General features: G+C 37.6%; 1 protein-coding gene and 1 non-coding gene across 2 annotated transcripts in view; both read right to left on the bottom strand.

The window, feature by feature from the left end:
* GABBR2 (gamma-aminobutyric acid type B receptor subunit 2) overlaps positions 1-24,540 on the bottom strand; it is a 737,774-nt gene that overhangs the window by 430,339 nt on the left and 282,895 nt on the right. The gene's annotated exons all lie outside the window — the stretch shown is intronic.
* LOC130455707 (U6 spliceosomal RNA) lies at positions 17,281-17,387 on the bottom strand. Its single transcript, XR_008913803.1, has one exon. It is a non-coding gene; the product is annotated as a U6 spliceosomal RNA (small nuclear RNA).

The raw sequence follows: 24,540 nt of genomic DNA, 5'->3' as shown, positions 1-24,540 counted from the left end.
ACAGGGAAGAAAAGGAGGTAACAATGAACAAAAAGGAGGAGAGTTTCTTTGAAAGGAAGGGAGTTTGCAGTGGAATTTCTTGTCAGCACCAGGAGTGGGGAGGGAAGAGAAGTGGGAAAAATCACAAATCATGTAACCATGGGAAAATATTCTAAATTTTAAAAAAGAAAGGAAGGGGGTTTGCTAACTTGGTGGAAGAGTGGATAGAACTGGGCTTAGAGTTAGGAAGGCCTGAGTTCAGATACTGTATCATATACTTTCTATCTGTGTGAGTCTGGGTGAGCTGCTTAATCTCTCCCAGCCTCAGTTTCTTCATCTGTAAAGTAGGGACAATAATAGCATGTATCTTATAGGGTTGTTGTGAGAATCAAATGCAATAAAAAATGAAAAAAATACTTGCAAAACATAAAATCAAACCATATGACTAAGATTTTATTATTATTATTGATGCTATTATTAACCCCAGGATAGTAAATTAGCATGAGAAATGGTCACTTTTACTGTTAGGCTCAAAGTGGAATCTTTCTGCGATCTTGTCCCACTTTGGGTGGATGCTGAGGCTCTGGCCTTAGGCTAAGAGACATCAGCTAAGTGGTGAGAAGCTGGTTTCTGGGTTCCTTAATGATTACAAAGGGTTGCAGTACTGCTGATTTATATACCTTCTCCCTTTAAAATAGCATTTCTGCCCCTGGTTCCAGTTTAAGATATTGATTTGATTCTATTTCCCTACCCTCCCAGTGTGGGTATAGACAAATCCCTGGACTGGCCAGATTCAGGGATCTGGTATCTCTGCTCTCTTTGGCTGGCTGTGGAGAACAGAGGAGGCATGGTTTAATTATTTCTTCTTTTCTACTGTACCCCACCTTTTTCAAGGGCAACTCTGCATCAGAGTCCCTATAGGATGAGGATTTGATTTCCTATTTTTGGAGATGGTGGTGGTGGGGATTGGAAGGTCCAGGAGGGTGTCAATATGGCTCTAGTCTCCATAGGTGGATAGCAACAGATCAGACCATGTGGGTGCCCAGTGCCCCTTGGTCAGTCAGCTAACAAACATTTATTAAGCACTTACTATAGGTCAATCATTGTGCTAATTGATGGGAATTTCCTTACACTTCCTCCTCAGCTAAGGCAGTCAATTCTGTCCTAGATCCTGGCTCAGTTGTGTTCCTCCTACCCGTTTTTTGTTTGTTTGTACCTACCTCAAGTCCCCTGATCAGGACACCTTAGGACAGTGGTAGTTCTAAAACTCTTTAGCTAATGGGAATTTCTATTTGAAACTACCTTCTCAGCCTATGGGCAGATTCTTTTTCTTTTTGATTAATAGTAAAGGTGACAATAAATTGTGCTTTGAGTTTGAATTTTCCCCTGAGAAGAGGTCTATTTGGGCCAAAACGACTGAATAAATCTGGCTTGTAAAGGGGGAACAGAGCTGGAGAATCTGACTGTGAGTGAAAACTGAGTTTTTCTTGTGAAGTATTAACACTGATTTTTTTCAATCAGCAACTATCTGAAAAGAGGAATTTTAAAAATCCCTCAAATAATGGTAGCCCCAGTAAAATAAATGATCTTGGCCCTAATCTGTTTAGCACTTAAAAATATATGTTAAAGCATATATATATATATGTATATATATATACACATATATATTATTTTTAGTTCAAATACATGTAAAAACAAATTTTAACCTTAAAAATTGTTTTGAACCAGATTCTTCCCTCTTTCCTTCCCTCCCCAACCTTCCCTGAGATGACAAGAAATCCTGATATAGATTTTACATGTGTAATAATGTAAAACATTTTTCCACATTATCCATTTTATGGAAGAGAATTTTTAAAAAATGAAGAAAGTGAAATATACATACATGTTTATTCATGACATGGATGAAGGCAAAGATGGCATGCTTACTAAATGTGAAATGATAGGAAACTAGGAGAGTTGGCTAATATGTGGGATAATAGTTCAGATCCAAAAAGGATCATAATAAATTAGAATGATAGGCCAAAGCAAGTAAGATGAAACTTAATATGGATAAATGTGATGTCCTGCAGTTGGGTTCTCAAAGTCAACAGTTCCAGAGTTGGATAGTAAAGACATGGCCAGAGAGCAGTTCTTTTGAAAAAGACTTGGGGTTTTCAGTAACCCGAAAGTTCAATGTGGGTCAACATTATGACATGGCAGCCAAAAAAATTAAAAAGAATATGTTTTTAGGCTATGGAAAACTATGATCATAACCAGATGAGAGGTGGGAGGGTTGGCCTGTAATATTCTGTCCTGGTCAGATCACATGTGGAATAATTTATCTTACTGGAATAGCTTTCTGGTTAAAAACCAGGGAGACCTGCCTCGAGTCTCTCCCTATTCTCTGTAATCCGACCTCTGTTCATCTGCCAAGGTGATTTTCCTAAAGCACAGGTCTTGCCATATTACTTTCCTTCTCTTCTTCAACCTTCCTTCCTTCCATAATAAACTCCAGTGGCTCCCTATTACCTCCAGAATCAAATATAAAATACTTCTTTTGAACTTAAAGCTTTTTAGAATCTAGACCTGTGTTGGCAAACCTATGGCACATGTGCTGGAGAGGGCTGCTCCTTTCCCCTCTCCACTGCATCACCTGCCCCTCTGCCTAGCAGCCCAATGGTAGTGCTTCCTCCCTCCCCTGTCTGGGGTAAGGCCGGGGGTTCACATGCAGCATGAGAGTACAATTTGGGCATTCAGGCTCTCTAAAAGTGTCACCATCACTGATCCTAGACCCTTCTTTTTACCTATCCAAACTTCTTACACTTTATTCTTTTTTGTAAACTCAATTATCCAGCTTTACTGGCCTCTTTGCTAGTCCATGCTCATGAGACACTCCCTCCATCTTCTGACTCTGCCTTGTCTCTTAACACCCCCATGCTTGAAATGTTTTTACTCCTTCACTTCTGCTTCCATTCTTTTCTTGCCTGTTTTCTTTAAACCCTGACCTTTTATCTCAGAATAGATAGTATTGATTCCAAAGCAGAAGAACAGTAAAGTTAGGCAATTGGGGTTAAATGACTCGTCCAGGATCACAGAGCTAGGATGTTTCCGAGGCCAGAAATGAACCCAGGTCCTCCTAACTCCAGGTCTGGTGCTTTATCCACTGTGCTACTTAGCTGCCAAAACAAAAAGAAGTTATTAAAATGCCCTTCCTAGCTCAGCTATTCACTGCTTTACTTTTATATATCTTTGGTCAATAGAAAGACATAGTTTATAAGTTCTAAAGTGACATGATGCAATTTTGCACAAAAAGCACAGATCAAGCCTTAAGTGTGCAAGAATAAAAAAAGGGATACTTTCCACCATTTATAATATATACATTCACATGTACATATTCATATTCTATTCAATAAAACAAAAGGTAGAAACTACTTCAAACTTGTAAAACTTGGCATAAAATAAAATTTGACAACATATAATGTAAAATCCACTCTAGCAAAATGTAAATCAGCTCTGTAACTATCTCTCCTCTAGCCTTCTTTAAGACTCAGCTTAAATTCCACTTTTTACAGAAAGATCGTCCCTGTCCTCAATCCTAACCCCCTTACCCTCCCAACTAGAGCCTCTTCTCTGAGATTATCTTCTACTTATATTTTATTTCTTTCTCTCCTTTGTATATAGTTTTCTGTATGTTGTTTCCCCCATTAGAATGTGAGCTCTCTGTGGACAGAGACCACGTCTTTGTCTTTCTGTAGCATAGCCAATAAACATTTTAGTGCCTATTTTGTGCCAAGCACTATTCTAAGCTCTGGAGATACAAAGAACCACAACGGACATCCCTTCTCTCAGAAATTCACAGTCTAATGGGAGAGACAAAGTCAGGACTTAAAAATGCATGTTGACTGAATAAATGACATATCTGGGGGACTTCATTTTAAAAGGGATGAGCCAAGCTAGGGGCAGTTAGGTGGCAGCTTGAGTGCTAGGTCTGGAGTCAGGAAGATTCATCTGATCTAGGAATGATAGGGAAGTTCTCTCCCTTTCCTCAGTTTGCTGGTCTCTCCAATGTGATTGCATCTCTTGAGTACCGTTGCTTCCTGTAGAAGATAACTAAGGGACAAGAGGCAAGTCAGAAAGTGTCTCCTCTAAACCAAGCTATAACTCTTTGTGGATGATATGATGGTCTACTTAAAGCATCCTAGAGAATCAATTAAAAAGTTAGTGGAAAAATCAACAACTTTAGCAAAGTTGCAGGATACAAAACAAACCCATATAAATCATCAACATTTCTATATATTTCCAACATATCCCAACAGCAAGAGTTAGAAAGAGAAATTCCATTTAAAATCACCATAGACAATAGAAAATACTCTATTTGCCAAGACAAACACAGAAATTATATGAACATGACTACAAAACACTTTCCACACAATTAAAACTAGGTCTAAACATTTGGAAAAACATTAATTGCTCATGGGTAGGATGAGCTAACACAATAAAAATCCACTATTTAATAAAAACTGCTAGGGAAATTGGAAAACAGTATGGGAGAGATTAGGTTTAGATAAACATCTCACACTCTACACAAAGATAAATTCAGAATGAGTGAATGACTTGAATACAAAGAAGGAAACTATTAGTAAATTATGTGAACACAGAACTTGTCAGATCTTTGGGAAATGAAAGATTTCAAGGCCAAACAAGAGTTAGAAAAAACTACAAAATGTAAAATAAATAATTTTGATTACATTAAATTAAAAAGGTCTTGTACAAACAAAACCAATGCAACCAAAATTATAAGGGAAGCAACAAATTGGGAAAAATCTTTATAACAAAAAATCTCTAACAAATGTCTAATTACTCAAATATATAAAGAGCTAAATCAGTTGTACCAAAAATCAAGCCATTCCCTAATTGATAAATGGGCAAGGGACATGAATAGACAATTTTCAGATAAAGAAATCAAAACTATCAATAATGAAAAAGTATTCTAAATCTCTCATAAGTAGAGAGATGCAAATCAAAACAACTCTGAAGTACCACTTCACACCTAGCAGATTGGCTAACATGACAGCAAAGGAAGATAATAAATGTTGGAGGGGATGTGGCAAACAGAGACATTAATGCATTGCTGGTGGATTTGTGAATTGATCCAACTATTCTGAATGGCAATTTGGAACTATGCCCAAAGGGCTTTAAAAGACTGCCTGACCTTTGATCTAGTCACACCACTGCTGGGTTTATACCTCAAAGAGATCATAAGGAAAAAGACTTGTACAAAAATATTCATAGCTGTGCTCTTTGTGGTAGCAAAAAATTGGAAAATGAGGGGATATCCTACAATTGGGGAATGGCTGAACAAATTGTAGTATATGTTGGTGTTGGAATACTATTGTGCTCAAAGGAATAATGAGCTGGAGGAATTCCATGTGAACTGGAATAACCTCCAGAAAGTGATGCAGAGTGAAAGGAGCAGAACCAGGAGAACATTGTACACAGAGACTGATATACTGGGGTACAATTGAATGTAATGGACTTCGCTAGTAGCAGCAATGCAATGATCCAGGACAATTTTGAAGGACTTATGAGAAAGAACACTATCCACATTCAGAGGAAAAACAGTGGGAGTAGAAACACAGAAGAAAAACAACTGCTTGATCACATGGTCGATGGGGATAGGATTGGGGATGAAGACTCTAAATGATCACTCTAGTGTAAATGATAATAATATGGAAATGGGTCTTGATCAATGACACATGAAAAAGTGAAATTGAGGGTTGGCTACAGGAGGGGGATGGAAGGAGGGGAGGGAAAGAATATGAATCATGTAACCATGGAAAAATATTCTTAATTAATCAATTAAATAAAATTAAAAATAAAGTCTTTCCTCTGCCCAACCCACAAACATTCTGAAAAGGAGTCCTTCACTCAGGTGGGGAGTAAGTCAGATGAGCAAAGGGAAAGAAGTCTTCAGCCCTTTGGGGCTAGGTCTTCTTAGGGTTGCCCTTGTCTCTCTACTGTGAGAAAGCTTTTGTTCCCCTAAAGTTTTTCCTTCTGTTTCAAGCTTTCCTATGCTTCTGAGAGTGTGTGTCACCCACATATAGGCACATACCTGGTGAGTTAATACAAACTGCTGAAACATGAGCACCCTGAGGGGAGTAATCATGAATTTGCCCTTCTTTCTATCCTGGTCAGTCAGTCAATAAACACTTATTTAGCACTAGGATTTAGCACAGTGCCTGGCACCCAAAAGAGTAATAAATTAATTAATGCTTGCTAACTGACTGGTTTGGGGGAGAAGGGTTAGAAATGAGGAGATAGGACAGTTGGCCAGGAGTTCTTGTGAGACAGACCACCTTGTGAGATGAGAATGGTAGCACTTTGGGGATATAAACACTGTGCAAGGTCCAGACTTCTTTAGGGCGAGGATATATATTCCCCAGGCCTAGGAGTTCATAGTCACTTCTCTGCACAGTTTACCTAGGTGGCTCAACTGGATTCTAACTTAGCTCAGCCTCACTTTCTGGAAGAGTTGCATGGATTTTCTTTTGTGACCTTGGGCAGGTAATTTTCTCTCTGCCAGGTACCATTTACCTCTTCTGTAACATCAAGGAGTTAAGAGAGAATAAATGATCTCTAATATTTTTTCCAAATCTAATACTAATACATACTTAAAAGGCTGGCAGTGGGGGGCAGCAGGGTAAATGTACCATTAAGCCTTCTTTCCATGAGATGGCTGGAAAGCTGGTTTCATTGGCTAAGCATCTGAATCACTATATAGGAAATCCATTCATCTCTCTAAGCCTCAATTTTCTCTCTCTAAAATGGGAAAGGAAAGGGGACGATGGATGAGATGACTTCTTAAAAAGTGACCTTCCTGCTCTAAATCTAGGAATTTATAGGTAATCATTATTATGACTATAGGTAATTTTCTCTAAATCTCAAATAGTTTGTGGTCTGCCCCTCCCTATCCATATGAACTAAACCTATGTGTGTGAAGGCCACCACCAGCCCAGTCCATTTTACAGTTACCCTTGGATCAGGAGAAGATAATCGATTCCTGTGAATGGATTAGAGGCCATTTAAGAGGAAGTGAAATCTTAGGCTTAGTTGGAAACTTTTCTAGCTTCTCTCTAAGAAAGGGAAAAATGCCAGCAAGGGTTGAGTCAAATGCATAACTGAGCAGTGGGGCCATTTCTGTTGGCTTGACTGTCCAGAGGACATTTAATGCATTAATAATCTATGAGATGCTTCCATCTTCAATTACATTAAAAAAACATGGGAACCATTTAAACAGAAAGACCCACAAGCCATTAAAGGGGACATTAGGGAGTAGATGGGCAGAGGACGTATAATTCTATAGGGATACTGGGCTCTGCTCTCCACTCTAAATACTGCTGTAAGGATGGGGGCAGGGGGACAGAAAAGTGTATCCTAAAACCATTCTTTGTGCCACCTTTCCACACAACATGTACTAGTCCAGTTTGGCACCTTAAATCCTCCTCTTCAACACATCCTTGGCAAGTAGTTATACTAGTGACCTCAGTGATTTTTACATCATGGGACATTAGATTTCACTTCAGGATTTTTGTAGTGGTTGTTGTTTTTTTCAGTCATTTTTTTAGTCATGTCCAATTTTTTACTACTCTATTTGGGATTTTCTTGGTAAAGATACTGGAATGATTTGCTATTTCCTTCTCCAGCTCATTTTAAAGATGAGTAAACTGAAGCAAACAGGGTTAAGTGACTTGCTCAGGGTCTAGAAATAGCTAGAAAGTGTCTGAAGCTAGATTTGAACTCAGGGGAAATACTGATAGCCTTGGACAGATGGCTGTCCCCCAGGGGACCCATTTTCTAATATCCCTTACTCTCTTTCTAAATTTGAGTATTTCCCCTCACTAAAGGCTGCCTTGCTTTATTCTCTGTATGTCTTCTTCTGTTTCCTGCTTTCTTGTTTTGTATTTTACTTAAATTAATTCAGATCATTCACTGGAAGGTCAAATACTGATTCTGAAGCTTAAATACTTTGACCACATAATGAAAAGACAGGACTCAGTGGAAAAGACCCTGATGTTGAGAATACTGAAGACAAAAAGGGAGGGGGACAGCAGAGGATGAGATGGATAGATATTGTTATGAAAATAATGAACATGAGCTTGGACTGACTTCAAGAGATAATGGAGGACCTGACCTGCTCTGATTCATGGGGTCATGACGAATTGTACATGAATGGATACTTGAACAAAAAAAGTAGCAACAACATTTTGGAACTCAGAACCTCATTTCAAGCTGCATTAAGACCAAGGAACTCCCTAAGAGAAATACTATTCCTTTAGTTACCAGAGCCTGAGAGCTCTCACCTCTACTCTTACCACTTGGCTCACCACCAGGTTGTGTCCCTTTCCCCAACTCCAACATAAGGCTCCACTGTACCTTCTTGCTTAATAGGAGTATACTTGTTATTAGCAGCTTTTAATTCTCTGGCCATGAGACAAATTTTCTTCTTGTACAATTATCCACCCTGACACTAAGACCCAGCCATCCCACCTTAGTTATTCTCTTTCCTGCCTATCTCATATATCATCATTTCATGTATTCTACTGTGAAGTCAAACAAAACTACTCTCCACCCCTACCTTTAACATTGTCCTACAATTCCCACCTTCCTGCCTTTCTTTGTTCATTCTTTTCCTTTCACTTGCAAATTATTCCCACTCTATCTAGTGATATTCTTCCAGACTCATCTTAGAAACTACATCTGCATGAACCCTTTCCTGATCTCCCAACTGGAAGTGATCTTTCTTCCCTCTCATCTCCTTGAAGTAGGCATCTATGGAATAATTTGTGTGAAAATGTCTTCACTTTTCTACTATATATACTCTATTTTCTACTATAATGTAGGCTCTTAAAAGACAAGAACTATGTGTTTCCACTTGTGTCCCTAGAGCTCAACACATTTGAAAGTAATGGATACTTCAGAAGTGTTTGTTGAATGAATAAATAAATGAGTCCCCCCAGTTTATAGATCTAGAATTCAGGATAAATCCCTATTTGCTGCAATGACATTTGCTAATAGTTACTTCATTTCTCAGGCTAATAATTACTTCACAGAATATTTACTTGAAAAACTTTGCATTGTCTAAAATTTCTTTCCACATAAAGGAAAATAGTGAACAACAGTTTCACCTTGTCTGATCAAGTCACACTGGCGACAAATTAATATAAAACTCGGCAATTTCTTTAAGGAAGAAAGATTAGATAATTTCTAAGTCCAAAATTTCAGTTGACTCATTCTCTAAAATGGCTCGGCAAGGTTATAAAGCTCAATTCAATTTCCCTAATGCTCTCCCCTTTCACTCCTCCACTCCTGCCAAGAGCTGCTCCAAGAATATAGCCCTGTTATGTAAACTAAGGTTGGTTTCCTTCCCAAAGTATCTCTTCTCTGGGGAGTGAAAGAGCGCTCCAGGCAGGAGGTTTGGGGGGGAGGGGAGAGTAGGGAAAGTCAGAATACCAGAACTGGGCCCATTTCAAAAAGAAATGCTTCTGCATATTTCATCATCAGGGGCAGCTTCTCTTTGAAGACGAACATCCTTCAGAATACCTTTTCTGGCTCCAGGATATTCCCTTTCTCCAGCTAGCAGTCGATTTTTCTACTTCAATCATCTGTTTTTATTTTCTTTGGCTAGACTCTTCTTGCTGTGGTAGCTACTGTTTCACACTGTAGGGAAGAAAGGTGCTCTTTCTGGATCTCAGACCTTGAAAAGGATCCTTTAGTTGCTTCCCTGACTTCTCTGTCTCTGTCTCTGTCTCTGTCTCTGTCTCTGTCTCTGTCTCTCTCTCTCTCTCTCTCTCTCCACTAATCCTAGCTCTCTAGCTCTTCCATCAACTGACTGGCTTCCTCCCACCCAGTGGCCCCCACTGCTGCCCAATCCCTCCTACATAAAAAGGGCTGAGCTGGCTGGCACACAAAAGGCAGCAAACTTAGCCCCCTCTTTTTCCTTTTCCCAACAAATGAACAGATCAAAGATCCACCTCCAGACCCACAGCCAAGCCTCTCTAGGCTGGTTCCTGGAAACTCAATTAACCATGCTCCACCCATTTCTTTTCTGTGTCTGGATCTACTTGGCATTCTCCTTAGGCGCAGAGAAGTCTCTGTCCAGCAAATGCTGGTAAAGTCTTTTGTCTCTGAGACCTGTATTGAATTCCCCCAGGGAACCTGTCTGGTAGCTAGTTGGGGCTGTGGATGAAGAGCTGGGTCTGGAGTCAGGAAAACTTGAGTTCAAATGTGGCCTTGGAACATTTACTAGCTGTGGGACTCTTTTGCCTCAATTTCCTCATCTGCAAAATGACTGGAGAAGGAAATGGCAAATTACTCTAGGATCTTTGCCAAGAAAACCCTACATGGGGTTATGAAGAGTCAGACATGACTGAAATGACTAAATGAGAGCAACCCTGCCTGGGGAGCTGCCTTCTACCCTAATGGAGTCCATCTCTTAGGAGTCTTTTCATCATGAACTTCAGGTGGCTTCCATTTTCTCCATATCGAGTTTCAGCTACAACTTTCAGAATGTTCCCTAAGGTGAATTTTATGCCAGAGTCGGATTTCCTCCTGTGATCAGGACACCAGCTACTCCATTTCTTGTGAGCATTTATCACTAAATCAAGCCAATAAGGAATGGAATGATCAGGATGCAGAGACCTGAGGTTCTAGAAATTTAGCAGGAGCAAGAGTACATACAAGGAGGCAGATGGGTGGCTCAGGGGATTGAGAGCTGGGCCCAGAGATGGGAGGTCCTGGGTTCAAATATGATCTCAAATACTACCTAGCTGTGTGACCCTGGGCAAGTCACTTAACCCCCATTGTCTAGCCCTTACCACTCTTCTGCCTTGGAACCAATACCCAGAATTAATTCCAAGATGGAAGGTAAGGGGTTAAAAAAAAAGTGTACACACAAGATAGAGGTTTAGAACTGTTAATCTGATTATGATATGTCTTTGGGGCTCAGTCAGTCCTGCCCTTTTTAAACACAGATATGATGTCCTGCTGTGGTGCTCCTCTGCTAAAGGGTCCCCCTGGATCATGGGGTGCTATCAATAGCATGCTATTGATAGAACACCCTGACGGGTGCTCCAGCATGAAGGCCTAAGTCCATTCTTGGATCCTGTCCTCTTGCTCATTACCACCACTCCACCAGAACTCTCCACTATTGGTGAAAGCCTTAGAATGTGAGCTTTTCCCAACTTCCCCTGAGCACTAGAAAGAGTCTGGTAGATAAAACTCACAGGCAAAATGGAGGTTGCATAGTTAATGTCCATTAAATTAAAGCTAGACATGATGCAAAGTGAAGTGAGCAGAGCCAGGAGAACATCCTACACAGTGGCAACAATAATGCAGGATGATCAATTATCAATGACTTAACTATTATAATTATCAACAAGGCAACAATCCAGGACAACTCCAGGGAACTCCTGATGAAAAAGGCCATCCATCGCCATAGAAGGAACAAAGGGAGTCCGAATGTAGATTGAAGCAGGCCATTCTTCACTTTGCTTCCTCCATGAATTTTTCTCTAGTGTAAGTGATATGTCTTGTTTCACAACAGGACAAACAGGAAAATACATATTATATGACTATATATGTGCAGCCTACATCAGATTACTTGCCTTCTTGGGGGAGAAAGGGGAGGGGTAAGAGTAAGACTTTTTTCACATTTATAGGTAATGTGAACATTTCTTTCTCTTGAAAAAGCATATTTTTAACCATTTATTATATATTTATAACAATCATATGTGTTATATTATTGTTCTATAATATATCATGTTGCATATTTAAAATAGTTTTTAAAAAGATCTTGGATAAGTGTATTTGTTATAATTTATTATATATTTATAACAAATCATGTGTTATTGTTCTTTTATGTATTGTTTCATGTTGCATATTTAAAATGATCTCGGATAAGTGTTTTGTTATAATTTATTATATTTATAACAAATCATTGTGTTATATTATTGTTCTTTTACATATTATATCATGTTGTATATTTAAAATAGTTTTAAAAAAGATTTTGGATAAGCATATTTGTTACAACTTATTATATATTTACAACAAATCATGTGTGTTATATTATTGCCCTATTACATGTTATATTATGTTGCATATTTAAAACAGTTTTTTTAAAAGATGGGATGGGATTGATTCATAGGGAGGCAGAGAGCTGAAGTGAGATGTTAGTGACCATATGGGATTTGATGAAGAAAGGCAGAAGGGCACCTAGTAGGGTAGAATGAAGCTTATAGGGGAGAACCATGATTCAGCCCTATCTTCAGGGCTGTCTCTCAGAATTTGATGGTGATGGAGTTACTCTTCAAAAGGCTTCTTAGGAGGCCTTTTAGGTTAAGAGGAAGGTCTTTCTGGGATATTTCGAATTGACCCAGATTCAGCACTAGCACTCTTGTTTGAATAATGGAAGCCAAGAAAACTGGGGATGGAACTTGTACTTAGCAAAGAAAGGGTTATTTTTTTTTTAAGGAGGCACAAATGGAATTATTTAAACAACTCTGGAGATGTAAAAGCAGTGGTATTGTTTTAGGGTGTGTGGAAGTATATGTTCTAAAGCATAAATTGGATCATAAAATATTAAGAAATGATACCTTGACAGTGCCCTAGTAGGAAGTCCTTGGACTCATTTGAATCAAAGACCTAATCAGCCTTCCTTCTATATGTAAGGGTGTTCTCCTACCTTTCCTGTCTCACCTACACTGAAGTTACAGAAGACTTAGAATGCAATCCCATGGTATTAAAGAGGTGATGCTGACTAGGTACAGATGTTTCTCTGATTAGATCAAGAAGGGAACAGAATGATTGGTTGAGCAAGAAGATTAGCTTAACTCTCAGTGGTTGAGCTTTAGGTGGGTTTCAAAATTTATGAATTGGAGGCAGTTGTGAAAAGGATTCCTACATCTATTCCAGAGGGCAATTATGGAGTGGGAGGAATTTTTTTCCTCCCTCACATCTCCCTGAGTCATATAACTGAAGTTCCTGGATGAGGAGACACTGTAGCTATCAGGAAGCAGTAAAATATGGTCTAGGGAGACACTTGTTTGAGGGAGGAAGCATCATGACTCCTTGCAGAAGGAAGGAGCAGGACCTGAAAAAAAAGTGTGAAAATTCTAGGAAGAAAGAAAAAGTTTCCATCTTGAAGGATCAGGAATTATGAATTGCCTTTCCCAGATGTGTATCCTTAAATCACAACTCTTTATTATCTCATTTGGGGTTTTCTTGCCAAAGATAATGGAGTGGTTTACCAATGCCTTCTCCAGCTCATTTGACAGATGAAAAAACTGAGGTCAATATGGTTAAGTGCATCCAGGGCAACACAGCTAGTGTCTAAGGCCAGATTTGAACTCAGGAAGATAGATCTTCTTGACTCCAGGCCCAGCACTCACCCTATTCCATGTACCACCTAGTTGTCTCAGCATGCTTGACTATCACTGCAATTTTAGTTTGAGCGTATTCTTGAAATGGCCTCCATATGTATCTGTGGGAAGGTGCATCCCAGATTTATGGGAGGAATGTTTTGTTACTGATCCTGCTATATGATGAAAGTAAATGTTGCTAAGAGCTAGTTGTATCTATCAGTTGATTGCTAATGAGAAGTACACTAGTGGGAGCTCATGAGCTATGAGTGTTAGGAGAGCAGACCCACAGAGTTAACCCTAGGACCTGATAAAAGCAGGCATCCTCTGGGGACCTAACCCTTAAGTACCAAGCCAACCTGGGGAGTGCCCCAGAGGGGGTATTATGGATAGAAGACAATCAATTTCATGGAAGGATCTTTAGTTTCTGAAACTATGAGACTTGATTTATGATGACTAAATTAAGGGTGAAATTGTATTTGTTTAATTCAATTGAGAGATCTCTACCTTGGCTAGGCTGAAAGAGAACTAGTTAAAGAGGAAGTGATTGGTTTCAAGAAAATATTTTCTCCCAGGGTGCATTAGCATGGACATTATCATAGTTTTGTTTAGTAAAAAAAAAAAAAAGCTAACAGACATCTTTGTTTTGCTTTGTTGTGGAATTTTAGCTTTTGCTTCAGGATTACTCTAAAATTACTCTAAAATGTAAAGAGAAATTTCTTGAGACAAGTCGATGAGCATTTTAAAAGTCCCTACTCAGTGCCAGAGAGAAAAAGAATCTGTTCTTAGCAAGCTAATGGGAGAGACAACATGTAACCAACTACGTAAAAATGAGATATATGCAAGATAAAGTGGAGATAATCTCAGAAAGAAAGCACTAGTATTAAGGGTGACTGGGAAAGACTTGAGTGGGATTTTAGCTGAGAATTAAAGGAAGCCAGCCAATGAAGCCAGATGGTGAAGATGAGGAGGGAGAGCATTCCAGGCAAGAGGCACAGCCATTTGAAATGCCTGGAGTTGGGATCTCTCTCTGTCTGTCTCTGTCTCTGTCTCTGTCTCTGTCTCTGTCTCTGTCTCTGTCTCCCTCTCATTCTCTCTCTCTCTCTCATTCTCTCTCTCTCTCTCTCTCTCTCTCTCTCTCTCTCTCTCTCTCTCTCTCTCTCTCTATATATATATATATATATATGCCTTTCCCAGATGTGTATCTTAAATCATATATATGTGTATATATATATGTGTGTGTGTGTGTGTGTATTTATGAGTATATAAAGAAATAGCAAGGAGATCAGAGTCACTGGATTGTAGAGTATGTAGATATATAGAGGGGAATAAAGGTAAAGTAATGATAAAATGGGACTATTGTGAATGATATGAATTTAATAGACAAACAGAAAATTTTACTTATTATTAATTTTATTTTAAATTTATTGATATTTATCAATAATTTATTAATATTAATATTAATTTATAATCCTACAGTCCCCGGGGTTTGTTGAATGGGATGGAGGAAAGTTACCTGGTCAGACCTGAGGTTTTAGAAGATCAATTTGTAACTAAGTAGTAGATGAACTGGAGTGGGAGAAAGATTTGAGTCAAGGAGATCAACCAGCAGACTATTGCAAGAGTTCTGGTGTTGGGTTATAGGGGTCTGCAGCAGAGTGGTAGCAGCATCAGAAGGGAGAAGGGGGCATATTTGAGAAATGCTATGAAGAGAGAATAGACAGGCTTTGGCAAGAGTCTGGATGTGGGTGGATAAGATAGAGGGAGAAATTAAGGATGACACCTAGATTTTGAGCCTGGGTGATGTGATAAGGAGGAGGGCAATGTCTGACAATTATAAGGAAATACGAGGGTGAAAGATACTTCTTTTAGAATTGGAGAGACCGGATCATGTTTGTTACATAGATGGAAAAATGATAGTGGAGAAAGAGACAAAGGAGGTGTATCTTCAATGGATATCTCCAATAAAATTTTGGATGATGGACACTGTTAGAAATCCCTTCTTAAGCATAGGATGGACTAGATGCCACTGAAGTCCTTTCCAACTCTGAAATTAGGTGATTTTTGTGACATCCCTTTGTAAATGATAGTCTTTTTTAAATTTAAATTAAAAAAAAAAGACTTTTTAAAAGTCTTTTAAAATAAAGTTAAAAAGACACTTATCTTGAGGTGGAAAACAATGAATTTAAAAAACAATTAAGCTAATAAAAATGCTTTTAATGGGTTTAAGGAACTATGTTAGTTAAAATTCAGTGTTTCTTAAACTGATTTTAAATGTAATTTTCAACTCAAAGTGTGTTTAAAATTCCCTACCACTATTGCTCCTACTACATCACTCCTACCATCTTCCTGTCATTTACATTCTGAGGGGAAGACAGTTTTTGAAGTGTGTATCCTTTCTCAAAAGGTTGCTGAGTCATTAGATTTTTCTTATTACTATTTGAGCGGCATGGCACAGTGCATAAAGAACAAGTTTCAGAGTTAGGATATTCTGGGGTCAAGTCCTACCTATGACCCATATAGGCTGTGTGATCCTGGGCAAGTCACCTAACTTTTCCATGCTCTAGGCAACTCTTAGATGATAAATTGGAGAATAGTTGTAAATGTGTAGTGGATGAGGGAGTTTCCCTACTGGGAGTTTCCTATAGCAATGAAGTCATAGATTTGTTAAAAGGAATATTTAAGAAACAGAGTTATATTTGTCAATAAGACTTTTGTAAACCAGTGTGCCTGGCACATAGAAGGTGCTTATTACATGCCAGCTGACTGACTCAAAAACATTTTAAGAAAAAATTTATATATGATGTTGTACAAGGTTCTGTCCAAACCTCATTGATCACATTCAGATCTTATGCTCTTCCAAGAGCTTATAATGAATGTCGGTGTCTTATAAGAGGTCAGGCTAACTTCTGCTTATGTTGATTATCAATATACCTGTACTCCTGGGAAAGTGCTGAAAGTGAGTTCTAATTAATTTTTAATTACCCAAGGAAAAGCACTTGTTCAAACCCTTTAATGCTTCCCTTTGATATTATGATATGAAAAACAAGGAAAGATGGCAGCTCTTTTTGTAGCAAGAAAGCATTGGACATTAATGGAGAGAGGGACTCAATTATTGGGAGATGGCTGAAGAAATTGTGACAGTATAAGGATGTAATGGAATACTCTTGTACCATAAGAAATTAGGAAAGGGATGGTTCCAGAGAAATCTGGGAAGACTTGTATGAACTGATGCAGAATGAAATGAGCAGAACCAGGAGAACAATTTATACAGCATCACTATAAAAACAAAGAATTTTGAAAGACTTGAGAACTCTCATGAGCAATCATGATTCCAGAGGATTGATCTAGTCAGATTACCTACCTCTTGACAGAAGAGTGATGAATTTGGGATTCTAAATGAGGCATACATGGACATGACCAATGTGGGAGTTTTGTTTTGTTTAACTATATACATTTGTTATAACAGTTTTGTTTTTCTTCTTTTTTTAATGGTGGGGGGAGATGGGAAGGAGAGAAAATAGACTTCTGTTAATTAAAAAAAAATTAAATTAGGAAAAAAAACCTTAAAGCAAAATTGCAAGCAAGACAGTCAACTGGAATTTTGCTAATTGTCTGCTTTTTTAAAAAAAAACCATTAATGGAGGGCTAGCAGTTAAAATTATCAGTCAGCATTCTTTACCACCCCCCTCCAAACTCCAAATTTTTTCTCATCTATTATTTTCCTTTCTACATTTTAATGGGTTCTTTATTCTATTTTTTCTTCATAGCTTCTTTTTTTTAAAGTGTCCTCTTTTTTTTAAATTTTTATTTGGTCATTTCCAAAAATTATTCATTGGAAACAAAGATCATTTTCTTTTCTTCCCTTCCCTCCCTCCCACCACCTCTCCCATAGCCCACACGCAATAAAAATATGGAACGCTTCACGAATTTGCGTGTCATCCTTGCGCAGGGGCCATGCTAATCTTCTCTGTATCTTTCCTATTTTAGTATATGTGCTGCCGAAGTAAGCACTCTTCATAGCTTCTTAACTGTCCTAGAACTCTTTCTCTTCTTCCTTTCCTTCAACACAAGTAGTCTTCTTTATCCCTTAGTTGTCCCCTGACTCTCTTATACATCTACATGCATGCAACCAAAAAACCCCCCAAAACAAATCCTTATCTTCCATTTTAGAATCAATAGTGTGTTTTGGTTCTAAGACAGAAAAATGGAAAGGGCTAGCTAATGAGGGTTAAGTGAATTGCCTAGAGTCACAACTAAGAAGTATCTGAGGCCAAATTTGAACCCAGGACCTCCTGTCTCTAGGACTAGTTCTCAATTAACTGAATCACCTAGCTGTCCCCCCAAAACATTTAAAAAAGCTGAAGTATCTTGTTTGGAATGCAAGTACAAAAATTCTTACACCTTTTAACTTTTAGCAAAAATTAATGTATTTTTGGTCTGTTTTGTCCCTGCAATAGTTAAGAGCTCTAGGTCTAATTTCTAGTTCCTAACTCCCTATGTGACCATAGGCAAGTGATACGATCCATCTAGGAAGCTATTTCTCCATATAAAAAATAGGAATGGCATATTTGCATGTCCTGATGCATAGGGTTTTGGGAAAAGAATTTTATAAACCTTATAATGCTATAGAGATGGGTTATTATCCTCATTATTCTTTCTAAAGAGCCTTTCAGCTCTAGTTTTCTTGTGAAATTTTTGTTGTCTCCTTTATCATGCATCATATTGTATTTATTACTATAAAGGGGGAATTGGTCCCTCTTCTTCCAGCTCAAGGGACTTAATCATAGATGATTAAGGGTTAAAATATTAACAAATTGTTGACATTTTTAAACCATACCCTCTTAATCCCATCCTGGATTCTCTTTCATACACAATTCTTGGTCTATATTCATTCACCCTAAATGCATTACCTCAAGCCAGATATTAACTATTTTAAGCCTTCCAAAAGTGCAGCCAATTTTTGCTCATTCAATGAGTTTGCTCTCTTCATCGGAAGAAATGTTCACATTTCAAGAAGGACCACAGGGTGCTACTGCCCTGTTAACACATTAACACCTCATTATTGCTTGTGATTTTATCAACTAAGGGCAAAACTAAATCTCCCTTACACTATAATCCTGGAATGCAATTTTTGCCCATTTGCAAGATGAGAGATGGTAAAGATCAAAGGCAAATTTAATTCAGGGATTAAGAAATCATAAGGTTAATTTAAAACATTAATTTTTGTTGAAAAACACTGAATTCACATACAATAAAGTTAATAAAGAAATGCTCTCAATGAGTTTAAAAACAGTGCGATTGCATTAACTTAATAGGTTTTAAATGCAATTTTCAACTAGAAGTGTTTTAAAAATTAACTTCATTATTTTTAATCTTTCCCCTATGCTTAGCAAAGTCCGAGCCTGCTAATAGACTGATCCATGAATTATATGCCAGGCCCCAAATCAGGCCTTCTCTTAAAAGTGAGAACCATAGAATGGGCCTGGGCTAGATTTCAGAAATCAGCTTTTAATTTTATCAGTGAAGAAACTGAATCTCCAGAGTGGACATGGCATCCAAAATCACACATGTGGCTAATATTAGACCAAGTTGTCCTATGCAACCTAGAACAAGTTTTTTTACTCTTGCTGGGGAAAAATGGTAAAGCAAGGAGCCTAATACATTATACTATGATGGCCATTTCCTATTCTACCAGCCCTAGTGGGAATGTACATTCCATAATATCTCCATTTAATGTTCTTTTAAAAATATTTCTAAATTTAAAAAAGAACATTTTGTTAAGTATTCTTGTTTAATAATTATTTATATTTAAATTAATTAATTTCAGCACATAAACTATCAGAATGATTCTATAGTTAATTTCTCTAAACCCTAATTAGGATTAATTGTCTATATATTCTCATTCCCTCTTCATATGTGGTCAATTAGCATGCACTTCATTCTTCTAATTCTGCTTTTTTTGCACTATTTCATAAAGTTATTTCCAGATTTCTTTGCATTTCTACTTGTCAATCTTAATTTCATTATAGTATTTCATTAAATTAATGCACTATAATTTAATCATTCTCCTATTGTTAGAGATGTAAATTTCAAGAATTTTTATACCATTTACATATATTACTGTTAAAAACTTTGAATAGATAGAAAGTCTTTGAGCTGGATGGCCATTGAGGTCTCTTTCAACTCTGAAATTCTATGACTATTAAGTTATAATATGATTAGTACTTAGAAGATCAAACAGGGAGATGAAAGAGACTAGAAAAGAATGACCACTTACGTGGGAAAGGCTTCCTGGAAGAGGTGGGTATTGATTTTGACCTCAAAGGAAAGCAAGAATAGACTAATATTGTATATCTTTACTTTTTATAGCCCTTTTAAAATATGTTTCTAACTACATAACTTGAGTCAAAGGATATGATTATTTTTTTAACCTTTAATATGTACTGCCATATTCCCCTACAAAATAACAACATTGCAATTCCACCAGTAATGAATGAGTATATCTATTTCTCCAAAACCCAAACTCCAAATTCCAAAATAAAAGTAATGAATTTTATTGCTTTTAATTATTTTCAGTAAATGGAGAAGTGTGAAAACTGGTTCTTCAATGTTGTTTTAATTTTATGTATCTGGCTATTAGTGTCTGAACATTTTCAACTGTTATTGATTTTTTTCTTTTGAAAATTGTCTCTTCATATCTCTTGAACAATTATCGATTTTGAAATTGTAATTACTACTGCTATCTTTTTTATACTTCTTTATATATTATAGTTATCATGTTATGTTATAAAGCTATATTAGAGATATCATGTTAAATGTCTATGTCATTTGCTGTTTTCTTGATTGATTCTTTTTCTTTTAATTCTATTTTTCTTTTTTGTTCTCATAACTTTTTCATGTAGTCAAGCACATTTATTTTACTTTTTCTTTTTATTTGTTGAATCAAAAAAATAATTTCCCTTCCAAAACTCAGATAAATATTTCAGGTGTCTTTTGCTTGTGTCTGATTCTTCATGACCCCATTTAGGTTTTCTCGGTAAAAATACTGGAGGGGTTTTCCATTTCCTTTTCCAGCACATTTTACAGATGGGGCAAATAGGGTTAAGTGACTTGCCCATGGTCACATAGCTAGTATGTGTCTGGGACCAGATTTGAACTCAAGGTGAGTCTTCCTGATTCCAGGCTGAGCCTTTATCCATTATGCCACCTACATGAGAGAAGTATAGAATTCCATTTTCTTATATCTTTTTAATAATTAAAAATATTTAATTCTCTCCTTGATCTGGAAATATTTGAGAAAATGATGTAAGATGTGGGACTAATTCCTCTCCCACTAACTCGAGTCAGCTGTTTGGCACAGTAGATAAAAGCCATGGGCCAAGCACCAGGAAGATCTGAGTTCAGTGTTGCCTAAGACACTTCCTGGTTGTGTAACTGAGCAAATCATGTAGCCCATGTCTGCCTCCATTTTCTCATCTGTAAAATGAGGATAATAATAGCATATATCTCCCAGAGCTGTTGAGAGGATCAAATGAGATAATACATGTAAAGTGCTTTGTAAAACCTCAAGCTAGTTTTTTTTTTATTGAATCATCTCATTCTTAATTAACTGCAAAACACATTGTTAGGCAAGACAGTGGTACTGGGAGGGAGAAGCACTGGATTTGATAAGAACAGGTTTATGGGTTTTTTTTTAACCTTTACATTCCATTTTGGAATCAATACGGAGTATTGGTTTCAAGGCATAAGAGTGGTAAGGGCTAGGCAATGGGGGTCAAGTGACTTGCCCAAGGTCACACAGCTAGGGAGTGTCTGAGGCCAGATTTGAACCCAGGACCTCCCATCTCTGGACCTGGCTCTCAATCTACTGAGCCACCCAGCTGCCCCCAGGTTTATGTTCTGATAGTCCCCTCCAACCAGATAATACTCCTCATGATATACTAGTGCAGGGACATGAGTTGGATTACTGGGAAAGCCATTTCGGATTCTGTTTCTTCTCTTCTGTTGCCTCATTTTTCTTTCTTTCCTTTCTCCTCCAGGAAAAAAAAAGAATCAACAGGTCACAGGCCAAGACCACATGAACTGCATAAGTAAATGATGAAGCAAACCATGTTAGAACCAGGTTTTATGCCTTAGAGGGGTTTATTGTAATGTAGTAAGCTGTTTTATAATAATAATAATAATAGCTTTTATATATAATTTTTAAGTTTGCAAAGTGCTTTACACATATTCTCTTATTTGATCCTTACAACCCTGGGAGGTAAGTGCCATTTTTATCCTCATTTTATATATGAGGAAACTGAGGCAGGCAAAATTTAAGTGACTTGCCCAGAATCATAGAGCTAGTATTTGAACCCAGGTTCTCCTGACTCCAGGTCTAAAGCTCTACTCTCAAAGTGCTACCTAGCCACCTCATATAAGAGAAAGAACTGAACTTTCAATCAGATGGTCTAGATTGGAGTGCAAGGTCCAATATTTATTAGCCATGTAATCTTGCACAAATCATTTTATCTTTCTAGGACTCAAGTTGTTGCTGCTGTCATTTTTTTTCTTTTCTAATATGTCTAGAATACCACAAATTACCTACTTCACAGGGTTGCTGTGAGGATGAAATGGTCAAGGAGTGCTTTGTGACCATAAAGCAACCCCCAAATATCAGCCAAGAATCATGAAATGCTGCCAGCTGCTGCTCTGTTATGCAGGCTCTATCTACATCCCAGTTGAGATTCAGAGCTTGAAGGGACCTCAGGAGTTGGGCAGATCTAGTGGATGAAGCAAATTCCTTGCCATTGCCTTGGCTGTGCTACTCTTGTTCGCCAGGGCTTTTCTTAGGATTTCTTCTGCCCTCCTTCCCTTTCTGTGATCTGTACATGTTGGGCGCCCACCCAGCAGCTGCTTAGGTATCCTGTTCCCAAAGACCCATCCTGCTAAGGGGGATTCAACTAGGTTGGCAAGACTATGGCAAAACTAAGTGCTTTACTGGTGTTTGGAGATGGTATTTGGAAGTAGAAGTCAGTGTGTGCATGTAAGATTGGTACAATGGATAGAGTGCTGGGCTGGGAATCATGAAGACTCACTTTCCTGAGTTCAAATCTAGCCTCAGATACTTACTGTGTGACTCTGGGCAAATCACTTAACCCTGTTTGCCTCAGTTTCCTCATCTGTAAAATGAATTGGAGAAGGAAATGGCAAACCAGTTCAGTATCTTTGCCAAGAAAACCCCAAATGGGGTCATGAAGAGTCAGATGTAATTGAAATGCTTCCAGGTAAGAAGGGAGCCCATATCTGATAAGGGATATGCTATTCTTTTCACTCTTGGGTAGGGCTGTTGACACATTGTCTAAGGGTTGTTACTGTTTTCAACTCTCTTTTTTATTGTGCTTCAGTGCTCAGGCAGGGTCTTAACTCAAATGAGCTGGAGGCTGGGCTCCAGGATTTTGCTGTTAGTGGCTCTAGTTTAGCATGTAGAGTTTAGTGCTGGTGAAACTGAGTCTTTGGGGAGAACCTCATCTGAAGGTCATTGGAGACAGCAGATTGGATCTCTGCTATATATCTTCTGGTGTCAATTTGAATCGTGATCAAAATATAGTGTCAACCAACCAACACCCCAGAAAACACAAAATATTTTCTTTCTATATATAGTAGTAATTCATAACAATGTTAGAACACTGATGTATTTATACAAAGAAAGGCATGGTAAAATACCTTGGATCATCAGATGTCTATTTTTAATGTAGAAATAAGTCCTTTGTTTCTATTGGTAAGCCCAAAGAATGGTTCAGTATTTGATTAGACTTGATCTACTATATATTATCCCTTGAAGGCACTATATACTATTTATAATAGAACAGAAGTATTCAGAATCTGAATTTGGACCTTCTAAGGTTATACTGTCGGCAGAATACCTACTTACCTAATTCAACATTACCTACCTAGCAATATATTACTGGCATAATATAGGAAGCGTACAAGCCAAAGAAGCAGCTCAGAAACAAATCAATGAATAAAGCATCTACTGAGCACTTACTATGCACAAAGTGATGAAGATACTGAGAAAAAGTAAGGCAGTTCCTGCTTTCAAGGAGCTCCCACTCTATGGGGGAGCCAAAGCCTATGGCAGGCATCAGCAGCAAGTCAGTAAAGTTTATGAGAAGCACACCAACACTGGTTATGTGCATAACCGAAGCTGCCCAAGTTGGTATTTATACATAAGTGAGAAAAGGGCATTAAAAGCATTTTCAGTATAATTGAAGTTGAACTCATCAAAGTCATTGGATTGATGCTATTTTGAACTGAATCATCCTATTTTTAAACAGAATAGTCGATTTGGATGTTTTCTAATTTTACAGGTCGGATGTCTTATGGAGATGGTTTAAGCACTTAGACTGAAGATGATGTATTAGATAACCTCATCCAGTGCCTTATAACCTGATGAGACCCTACAGCTGCAGCTTTATTTAAGTAACTGAAAAAGAGAATATTCTCTATTTCTCTCCATTTTTCTTCTCTGACTTTTTGTGTCTTTGTCTTTGGATCTCTTTCTCCTTTCTTTTTCTCCCTTCTATTCTACATTCCCTCCTCTGGCCCTTCATCACTCTTTTCCTCTCTCTTCTTTTCCTTTCTCAACTCCCTTTCTCTTTTCTGTCTGTCTCTATTTTATACATATTTTTTCTATCATAGCAAAAATAATTCCACAGCCACAGGCCATCATAAACTTGTCTTGTATTAACTCATTCAACAATAATTTATTAAAGTCCTACTATGTCCAAGATAATGTGCTACAACCCAGGGAAACAAAGATTTTTTTAAATGGGGCAATTCTTGCCCTCAAGGAGCTCACGTTCTCCTTGGGGGATGGGTGGGGAACATTTTATATATATATGTATGTATATATATATATAACATAGAGTACGTATATATATATACAGATGAGTGAATATACTTTCAAACTTTGTGATATTCAAAACTATCAATAGCTCCTGTTTTTGTTGACAAAGGGGCAAATGACAACATGGGAGAGGATTACATTTTCTTCACAAGTTGTTCTAATCATTAGAAAATTTCTTCTCTCTATTTGACATTTTTTTAAATTATAAACTTGAGTTGCAAGCTTTCAAAGCCAAGTTTATAATAAAATATATAGGAGGACATGTATAAGAGTTTA

The sequence above is a fragment of the Monodelphis domestica genome, chromosome 7 (assembly GCF_027887165.1).
Source record: "Monodelphis domestica isolate mMonDom1 chromosome 7, mMonDom1.pri, whole genome shotgun sequence".
Taxonomy (NCBI): domain Eukaryota; kingdom Metazoa; phylum Chordata; class Mammalia; order Didelphimorphia; family Didelphidae; genus Monodelphis; species Monodelphis domestica.
The sequence above is the reverse complement of the archived record's forward strand: the minus strand, read 5'-3'. Positions and strand labels throughout refer to the sequence as shown.